This window comes from Podarcis liolepis, assembly GCF_965112155.1.
Source record: "Podarcis liolepis genome assembly, chromosome: 3".
NCBI classification, from domain to species: Eukaryota; Metazoa; Chordata; class Lepidosauria; order Squamata; family Lacertidae; genus Podarcis; species Podarcis liolepis.
In genome coordinates this window covers 68,457,979-68,468,805 of record NC_139557.1, presented here as the reverse complement: position 1 = coordinate 68,468,805, position 10,827 = coordinate 68,457,979, and the positions used below count along the sequence as shown (strand labels likewise).

At 45.2% G+C, this 10,827-nt stretch overlaps 1 protein-coding gene across 20 annotated transcripts in view; it reads left to right on the top strand.

Annotated features, from left to right (window-relative positions):
- The first annotated feature begins 8,565 nt into the window (after positions 1-8,565).
- The window catches only part of SYNE1 (spectrin repeat containing nuclear envelope protein 1), a 273,458-nt gene continuing 271,196 nt past the window's right edge, over positions 8,566-10,827 (top strand). For 9 of the 20 annotated variants that reach the window (XM_083496320.1, XM_083496325.1, XM_083496324.1 and 6 more), the window contains exon 1: positions 8,785-9,021. The gene's annotated coding sequence lies outside the window, so the exon portion shown is untranslated. Of the gene's footprint in view, positions 9,022-10,827 lie in introns of all 20 variants that reach the window. The other 11 variants (XM_083496321.1, XM_083496323.1, XM_083496326.1 and 8 more) reach the window with 4 other exon arrangements.

The following is a 10,827-nucleotide window of genomic DNA, read 5'->3' as shown; positions in this document are numbered from 1 at the left end:
GGAAGATCAGGTTCCTGAATACCTCAGCACGTGAGGGCTTCCTTTGAAGCAACTGTTCAGGTGAAGATGCAGTATGAACAACAACAGAAGTGGCTGGGTTACTTTGCAGCAGTGGCGTAGCGTGGGGGGTGCAGGGGGGGGGCGGGCGCACCGGGCGCAACATCTGGGGGTTAGGGTTAGGGGGCGCAAATCCACGGGTTAGGGGGCGCAAATTACTTGCCTTGCCCCGGGTGCTAACAACCCACGCTACGCCACTGCTTTGCAGAGAAGAAAAACTTACACCTGTACTGCATAGCTGAAATCTAAGATCTTGCAAGCAGCCTTTGTACTTAGCGGCGTGTATTTGTATATAGTGCTTGGGGTATTTTTAGAAACACAGCACATTGAGAATGCAGGCTTCTGCCCTCCTGCTTGCATTAAATTTCACACATTTCTCATTTCTTGGAGCATCTTCTATGAGAGTCATAACTCTGGTGCACTTTTATTCAGTCCCCTTTTTCCTCTAGACATCTCACAGCATCCTTGGCATTCTTTTCATTTATCATACTGATTCCCATATAGGACGTAAGGGAGAGCATCACCACCAGTCTCACAACTGGCTTTCAGTGCCTCAGAAGGCAGATGAAGCACTGAAAACCAGTTGCGGGAGTAACGGTGATGCTCTCTCTTATCTTCTGAAAGCTAAGAGGTAATAAAGTAATGCCTTTGAGTAGGTATAGGGAATAACCACACCTAGACTACAACTAGGCCTAAGATTAAGATTAGATTGCTAAAGGAATAATCTACAAATACACATAAGCCCTAACATTTCTTAATTTAAGAAGAACCCTTACTTTTAAGGTATGAGACCTCTCCTCCTTAGCGTGTAACCATTCTGAATCTCTCTTTTTTCTGAAGAAGAAACGTTATGAGATATTTACCTAGTAAGACTGAGAATGTGTCTTTAAAAGGAAACAGAGGCAACTATGAAACCAACCACTTCCTTTTCTGCCAACTTCCTCAGTGCAATCAAACAACGTAAGACACACAAGAACAGGTACTGGTAATACGGTCTTTTTTATATATATTTTAAAAAAACATTGTTAAGTGGCTAATGCTTCACAGGGGTCTTGTCCTTTTTTTTTGTTAAATAATGATAACAGTATGAGATTTTCTGTATTACTACTTTAATTTGGATTAGTGCTAGGCTGAAATGGATTTAAGGCATAAATATGTACACTGTCCTTGGGAGCTTTCAGTACCTTCATGACAGCCACTTATATTTATTTTAGGGACGTGAGTGGTGTTGTGGTCTAAACCACTGAGCCTCTTGGGCTTGCTGATCGGAAGATAGGCAGTTTGATTCCGTGTGACTGGGTGAGCTCCCATTGCTCTGTCCCAGCTTCTGCCAACCTAGCAGTTTGAAAGGATACCAGTGCAAGTAGATAAATAGCTACCATTGTGGCGGGAAGGTAAACAACATTTCCATGCACTCTGGTTTCTGTCACAGTGTTCCGTTGTGCCAGAAGCAGTTTAGTCATGCTGGCCACATAAGCCAGGAAGTTGTCTGCGGACAAATGCCAGCTCCCTCGGCCTAAAGAGAGATGAGTGCTGCACCCCACAGTCGCCTTTGACTGGATTTAACCATCATGGGGTCACTGACCAATTTACCTTTACCTATATTTATTTTAGGGACGCAGGTGGCACTGTGGGTTAAACCACAGAGCCTAGGGCTTGCCGATCAGAACGTCGGCGGTTCAAATCCCTGTGACGGGGTGAGCTCCCGTTGCTCAGTCCCAGCTCCTGCCAACCTAGCAGTTCGAAAGTACGTCAAAGTGCAAGTAGATAAATAGGTACCGCTCTGGCGGGAAGGTAAACGGCGTTTCTGTGCGCTGCTCTGGTTTGCCAGAAGCAGCTTAGTCATGCTGGCCACATGACCTGGAAGCTGTACACTGGCTCCCTCGGCCAATAAAGCGAGATGAGAGCCGCAACCCCAGAGTCAGTCACGACTGGACCTAATGGTCAGGGGTCCCTTTACCTTTACCTTATATTTATTTTATATATTTGTTTCTATTTATTACAACTTTCATCTCACTGATTTCTCTCCATACCTAAAGTTTGTTGGTAAGCAGGGCCAGATTTAGGTTCGATGAGGCCCTAAGCTGCTGAAAGTAATGGGGCCTTTTATATGTCCAGCTGTCCTTTGTCAACAATAAATTGTCACTGTTTTTTGTGTTGAATATATGCTATATGGTAATTTATGGACCTAATAGGTATCTAAAGCCATTTGCACATAACAAAATAAGTATTTTATCAAAGTAATTGTTGAACTGAAATACATTTAAGAAGAAATATATTAATAGTGAAACACAATTAAGAAGTATATTGGGGGGCAAGAGAGTGGGGCCCTAAGCTATAGCTTATTTAGCTTATACGTAAATCCAGCACTGATTAAGACAAAAATACCTTTCCCCACCAATTTCAAGAAGGCAGAGGAGCAACTAACGCTCTCTTGCTTGTGGCAAATACAGAATTCCCATGGCATTTCTGGAAGGCCTGTAACTCAGTGATAGAGCATCTTTTTTGCATCCAGAAGGTCTCCACTTCCTTCACTTGCATTTCTAGGTAGGGTTGGGAGAGAGTGAAATCCTGGAGACCCTCTGCCAATCACTGTAGGGAATACTAAGCTAAATGGACTCAGTATAAGGCAGCTTTCTTTGTCCCTAATCGTGGTTCAATTCTGCAAGCAGCATTCTAGCTGGATGGAAGTATTTGATGGAGAAACTTCCATATCTCTCCATTCTGAGACATGTGTAGCTTGTCCCCAGCACAGAAATGCAACGTACCCCTCCCCCCCATCCCAGGATAATTCAGATATGTAAATGCACACAGCCATACGACTCCATCCTATCTACTCTGTGTTCTACCTGCCTTCTATCGCAACTAATCTTCACTTCTTATGATAAATACATTTCTATAGCATAACTAGAATTCAGACACTGCTTTTTTAATGCCCTATTTTCTGTCTTTATTTTTAGCAATCAGAATTCCTTGTACTCTGTGTGCTCAAAAATTCAGCTATCTATAAGTTGGATGGAGTTGTAGTATTTATATTATGCCATCAAGTTAAAAAATGACTCAATGAGCAGCTGTGCATTAGGTTATATTGGAGAGACTGAAAATTTACAAGTGCAAAATCACCCAGGATCCGAAAAAAATCTGATGCAGACATCTAGGAGCTTAATTTTTATTTTTTTTTCCAATGCATGCTGGTTCACAGGAATCTGAAAAATGTATCTTGCTTCATCCCCATATCACTGTAGTCTTTCCTCTAAAACTGCTTAGAAGCTGCTCATTTAAGGGTGAAAAGTGGGGGAAATGTTGGGGAAACTCTAAAAGCATGGTCGTGAGCGTGCACACCATCTCACTTGAACCATAGTTCAAATGCACCTGTACATAGTGCAGAAAATAGTCTTTGGCTGAAATCCTATGCGCCCTAACTGTAGAGTAAACCCCACTGAACTAAGTGGGTTTGATGTCAGAAATAGCAAAATATGACAAATACCAATAAGCAATAACTAGTGTTCATGCAAAAACCACAACATTTTTCTTGGCTCCAAGTTATAAACAGGAGTCAGAGAAAATAGGCTAATGTTATATTTTTAGCTCTTACTTAGATGTCTTCCTGTCACTTACCTCTCTTTATACTGCAGCTTTCGTTCTGCAGTGCTCAGTTGATTGCTAGACTGTGAGCAGAAGCCGAAAATGATCATATTAAATTAGCAGAGTGCACAAGTGAAAAGGCAGATCAAAATAATGCATATACTAGACAAAAAAAATATAAATATTGTGTCTACTGAGTTCTGAAGCTTTGACTTGCCAAGTAATACATTATGGAGAGAAAGAAAGGAAAAAACAGTATTATTAACATAAGCAGGTCATTTCATGACTGGTGTTCAGTCTGAGGACTCCCCTAAGTGGTAGGGGAATGGTGAACAGGCAAGGGAAACAAAATTGAGATGAAACCCACTGGACACCACCTGGGCTGTTAACTGGTTATACCAGTCTTATCAATTAAAAGTAATAATTTGGTACACATTGTATTATCTTGTAAAGAACTTGTTATAGCAATACACATCACCAAATTCTGTCTAAATATATTAAGATTCTGCCTTCTTTAACACTTAGATAACTTCCAAGCTTTGTAATAACTGCATAATTGTACATTTTTCGTTCCACATTCTGTTATTAGAAGGATTTGCACCTTTGCCCTATATATATGTAACAATATCTTACTGCAACATATTGTAAATTAGTTCACTTTGAGCAGCTGCTTTTTTAGTATTGGCCAATAAATATAAGACATATTTTGAGTATATGGAAAATAACTGCACAGCTGAAAACACTGGCAGCATTAAGATAAATTCAACAGAGTAAATAATTTTTGATGGATATAAAAGTGGAAAATTGATTTGAATGGTTATAGTAAAATATGCAGGGATGTATGATATGTAAAATAAACCTCGGAAAGAGATGAAGGAGAGTCATTGGATATTTAAAGTTTGTAAAATGTTTATTTGAAATTACAAAACAGAAAATGTAATTTAAAATATTATAAAAATAAATAAAGACATAAAACAAAAATATTTTTTCAAATCATTTTATTTGATTAATAATTTGACTTTTAATCAATTAAATTTAAATAAATTGGGGAAAATAGCATCAAAAACCCATCACATAGGAATATTTTAAGACAGAACTTAGAAACAATAAACAAAACTACCACTCACTGATTGTTAGAATATCTGAAGTATTTATTCTTATGTAACAGTGATGCTTGGATAAAGTCCTTCATCAAAGGCTTCTTAGCAAGCAAACTTAGCAGCCCTGAGATGAGAGTACCTGCACTTTTATGTTACAGATAGGTAGCCGTGTTGGTCTGCCATAGTCAAAATAAAATAATAATAATAATAAATTTTATTTATATCCCGCCCTCCCCAGCCGAAGCCGGGCTCAGGGCGGCTAACAACACTAAAATAGTGCAACATTATAAAAACATCATAAGAATTAATTAAAATCAGAATTGATGGCAACCATGAACTAAAGTACTGTAAAGATTGCCAAAGGAGGGAGTCAGGCTGTGCCCTAACCAAAGGCCTGGTGGAACAGCTCTGTCTTGCAGGCCCTGCGGAAAGATGTCAAGTCCTGCAGGGCCCTTGTCTCTTGTGACAGAGCGTTCCACCAGGTTGGAGCCGCAGCCGAAAAAGCCCTGGCTCTAGTTGAGGCCAACCTAACCTCTCTGAGGCCTGGGACCTTCAAGATGTTTTTATTTGAGGACCGTAAGTTCCTCTGTGGGGCATACCAGGAGAGGCGGTCCCGTAGATACGAGGGTCCTAGGCCGTATAGGGCTTTGAAGGTTAAAACCAGCACCTTAAACCTGATCCTGTACTCCACCGGGAGCCAGTGCAGCTGGTATAGCACCGGATGAATGTGATCTCGCAGCGAGGACCCCGTAAGGAGTCTCGCTGCGGCATTCTGCACCCGCTGGAGTTTCTGGGTCAGTCTCAAGGGCAGCCCCACGTAGAGCGAGTTACAATAATCCAGTCTGGAGGTGACCGTCGCGTGGATCACAGTGGCTAGGTCAGGGCGAGAGAGGTAAGGGGCCAACTGCTTAGCTTGGCGGAGATGAAAAAATGCCGCCTTTGTTATAGCTGTAATCTGCGCCTCCATAGAAAGGGAGGTATCGAAGATTACACCCAAACTCTTGACGGACGGTGCTGGCACTAATTGCACCCCCGCAAGAGATGGGAGTTGCCCCCTCAATCCCATATCGTCCCGTCCCAGCCAGAGGACCTCTGTCTTCGAAGGATTTAACTTCAACCGGCTCCCACGTAACCATCCAGCCACAGCTTCCAAGCATCTGATCAGTGTGTCTGGGGCCGAGTCAGGATGGCCATCCATCAACAGATAGAGTTGGGTGTCATCAGCATACTGATTCCTTCCAGTAGCACCTTAAAGACCAACTAAGTTAGTTCTTGGTATGAGCTTTCGTGTGCATGCACACTTCTTCAGATACACTGAAACAGAAGTTGCCAGATCCTTCTATATAGTGAGAAGGTGGGGAGGGGTATTACTTAGAAGGGTGGTGGGAATGGGTGATTGGCAGATAGCTGAGATGAGCCTGTTGACGACTCTTAACGACTGCAATAGGTCTTACAGGAAAACAGAAAAACCAGTAGGAGAACACTTCAATCTCCCAGGACATTCTATACAAGATCTCAAAGTAGGTGTTTTACTACAAAGGAATTTCAGAAATAGACTGGAAAGAGAAGCTGCTGAATTGCAACTCATTACCAAACTTAAAACCATGGAGAGACCTGGTCTCAACAGAGACATTGGATTCTTATCTCATTATACATGACTAGCTATTTTTCACTTTCTCACCCCTTGCCTTTTCCTGTAAGACCTATCTCAGCTATCTGCCAATCACCCATTCCCACCACCCTTCTAAGTAATACCCCTCCCCACCTTCTCACTATATAGAAGGATCTGGCAACTTCTGTTTCAGTGTATCTGAAGAAGTGTGCATGCACACGAAAGCTCATACCAAGAACTAACTTAGTTGGTCTTTAAGGTGCTACTGGAAGGAATTTTTTTATTTGTACTTTTATGGATCAGTGCCACAAACTGGCTGGATGACAGGGAAGAGGAAGAGGACCCCGGCGAGGGGTGTAGCTGAGACTGGGACACACTGGGGCAAGCAGGGGCTGGAGAAAGAAGTACTCACAGGATGACAGAGGATGGACAGAGGACAACGAACAAGAACTAGAGCAGCCGGGCCAAAGGGGCCCTGTACCCATAAACATGGCAGGCTCCGAGGCAAAGGCTGAGGCAGGCAAGGGCCCACAGGACAGCTCACTAACTGGTCAGGTGGAGCTTGCTAGCTCTGGGAGGAAGCCTGTGATTTCTCATCTGGAGTAGGCTTGGAACCAGTGAAGGTCACATGCCTCATCAAGCCCAGATGCTGCAATCAGCATGCAAAGTACAAAAGGGAAGCAGAGGACTGTGTTTCCTGACCTTGGAACTTTATTTGTGTGGACTGAGCCCTGGACTTTGGACTTGACAATGCCAGGTAGGCCAGGGGTTCAGGGCAATCAGTGACTGGTTAAAGAACAGGAAGTAGAGTAGGAAGAAAAATACGGTAATCGATGGACTTGTGGTCTGGGTATATGGAAGCTTCCTATGGGTGTGTTCATATGACCACCTTGGAGCGCAGGCAAATTTGTTTCTTCTGTATGGTGTGTTTCACATCTCTTCCCACCATAGCTGTTGATATCAGCATGGCTTCATTTGTGTCAGACTTGTTTCTGTTTGTGTACACACAGGGGGCACTGATGGGGAGGGATGTCTTCACTCTATAGCTAGACATGAATTAGGGATGAACTCCATCTGGTGTGAAGCTGGTTTGAGAAGCAATGCATTGAGCGGTAGCATCTGATAACAAAGTACAGGTTACATATGCATTTTGAATAATGTTGTGTGAACACAGATTAAAAATTAGAGGCAGCAACACTTCTGAATAGTTGGAAGCCACAGGAAGTGAGGGAGCCCTTTTGCTCAAATCCTGCTTGCAGGTTTCCCAGGTATCTGGTTGGCCACTGTGACAACAGGATGCTGGAACAGACTGGCCATGGGCCTGATCCAGCAGGCTCTTCTTATGTCCATGTGTCAACTCCGCACTGGAAACCCAGCAAACCACAGGAAACTGGAGTGTGGCCATACCCTATCATGTCCCAATAACGTTATTTCAAGTGCCACGTTGTTCTACAGAGACAGACCCATGTCCACTTCCAGCTGACGAGCAATGGCTTAAGTGGCTTCAATGTCAAGCAGACCCTCAAAGGCTTCCATGTTAAGAGGACAACGAATAGCTGAGGGTTGTTGCTTATGAACATCGCATGACCTTACAGTGCCCTTAACACAATTTCTGTACGAAGTATCGACCTAGAAATGCCAGTTGCAGGTGAAAAGACCCCATCGCCGCCGGCAGAGCGCGTCAACTGGGCGAAAAGCGCCGCCGCTGGGCTGCTTCGAGGCGCCGCTCCTGCCTCCCTTCGCTTTCTCGCATCTAGTCGGGGCATCACGTGAGGGAATCTGCCCTTGAAAAAAATGGCGGGCCTCCCATGCAGGAAGACCAGAGTCTGCCCGCTGCACGCGCGCGCGCCAGCCACCCGCTCCGAGAGCGGCAGCTCGGCTTTGGCAGAAGGCGCTCGGCCGGCTGCTGTTGGGTGCCTCAACCCCGCGTGCGTGTGTTTGTAAAGAGACGAAGAGGGAGCTGGAAGGAGCCCTTCCTCCTGTCCTTTTGCCCAGGGTGGGAAGCGGGAGAGCGACACCCGCGGCCACACGCGCCACTAACAACAAACACCCTCGCAGCTGCTGCTCCGGCGCCGCAGCAGGACAGGCGCGCGCCCTCGTTCTCGGGATGGCGGGCTAGCCGGGCGCGCTGCGTGGCTCCCTCAGATGGAGCCGCGCCGCGCGCGCGCGCACAACTAGCCTCGCGCAGCATCCTTCTGCGGGGTGGGAGGGGGGAGCAAAACGCAGCACCCCGAGTCAGCTCCCCCTCCCTCCCTCCCTCCCTCCCTCGTCGTCCCAGTAGACGCGCACGCACCTGCTTGCCTTCCCATCCCTCACGCGCGCAGAGAAAACCCCCGCGCCTGTGGCTGAGGAGAAGCTCCGCGCGCTTTGCAGAAGCGAGGGGGGGGGGGAGAGAAGAGGCGGAGCTTTCTCGGCCGCGGCTGCTGCTAGGTGCAGCAGTGCGTGTGTATACGCCTGTCGCCGGGTTGGGATTGTTGCCCGCGGTAACCAGGGAGCCAGCAGCCCGCGGCGTCTGGCAGCTCCGGAGCCCTGGGATTCGGGAGAGAGGCAGCGCTTCGGGTGTCGTCCGCAGAGGGTGGCTCGCAGGGGCCGAGCAGGGAGCGCTGGCCAAGGGGGAGCAGCAGCAGCAGCAGCTGCGAAGAGTCCCGGACGGGGAGCGTGAAGGAGGTACAAAACCCACAGCCGGCGTTGGCGGGCTCTCGCGTCCCTCGTCGCCGGCGCAGAGGGGATGCTTCTGCTTTCTGCGCTGTCATGTCCGTCGAGGAGGCAGGCTGGGGCAGGGCAGGTACAAGGGACAGCATTGCTGCCGCCTTGGGGATTGGGCAGCTGGAAGGGCGCTTTGGGATCTAGATCTCCGCATCATGCGACTCGCAGGCAATGAAGCCGGAGCCTAGGGCCAGCCAAAGCAAATTGGGGGCAAAAATCGTTTTCTTGATTTGTGGGGTTCTCAGTTTTGTGGGCGACTGAGCCAGATCTAAAATCAAGTATTTATTATTATTATTATTACTAGGGCGGAAAAACAGCCCAAAACCTGATTATGGATATTTCTCCAAGAAAATACAATGTGGACTGCTGACTGGGGAGGGGTGGCAGGGTGGGCAATATTTGCAAGAAGTAAGCTGGATATGCCTGTCACACTGATAGTTTATATTCAGCTCATGTAACTGAAAGCAAAATAACTTTTGCCTTGGAAGTGATGACTCACTTTTTTTGGTGCCTGTTTACTCTTGCATTTTTTCTTTCTTTTTGAGAGCTGAAGAATAGTTTTGCTTCATATGTGCAAAAGAAGTGCAACCAATAACCCATGACTACAGCTGGACTAATCTACTATATGTACAACTTCAAGCAGAAACATTTAGCAGCCAGTTCATTTCACACTGAACATTCCGTTAGTCGGTAACATGCCAGTGCTGGAGATTCTGTTGGTGGATTAGCTCAGCCTAGGAGGTAGTCAGTTGCTCAGTGATTTACAGCTCTTTCTGGTCAAGGCACCTCATGAAACATTTTGTGGGTTGGTACTTTTTATCCGCTGGGCTGTTCTAACCTTGTAATTTGTTGTTGTGCTACTTACTGATTGTAACACTAGTAACCAGCTTTGCACACAAAGCAATTCATGCTAATGCCAAGGAGTCAACAGCCTTCCTGTGTGTGCTTGTGTGACTATATTTTTCGTCCATATGGCCTCGGACACCTGCAGGGTGCTGAGATTCGTAGAATCATCAAGTCATAGAATTGTAGTGTTGGCAGGGACACCAAGGGTCAAACCCCAAGACTGCTGTCTGAGCAGAACTAAAAGCATTGTATTATGTTATTCATTCATTTGATTTATATACCACGCTTCATCAAAAGATCTCAGGGCAGTTCATAAAATGAAAACACAAGATAAAAGCATAAATAAATAGTCAAAACAATAACCTCCCCTCCCACAAACACTTTTAAAAAGCTGTGTGTGTGATACTAATCCTGGCCCAATTTGTAAATAATGAATTATGTGTTTTATTTCCAACAGAGGAACAGGTGTATTTTAGCATTTGATCCTAAAAAATAACTGCATAAATAAAAATTATAGTTTCTCCGGGGGGGGGGGGTTAAAAAAACAATTTTAGAGGAAACAAATCTGTTCTGAACTTTGATTTGATCATGAATCAACAAGAGCTTTAATCAAGGTCACAATGCTTCATCTACTTCTTTGTGGGAAAATCCCTTTGAACACAGTGATTTACTTATGAGTAAACAAGCATGACATTGAGGGGCAAGGCTGGAGTCATGGGCATATTTGCAGCTAGTCTGGTTGTTTACATGTTCAATTAGTGATAGTTTCACTGAAACCAGGGATCAGCTACCCAGTAGATGTGCAGCTACCACGTAGGATTGTGGCTTTACAAGGAAACAACTGTCATTGAACTTAAAGCATGTGCAGGATCAGGATGCTTAGCTTAATTCATAAATGGCATACTAGAAACTTAAAGGAAA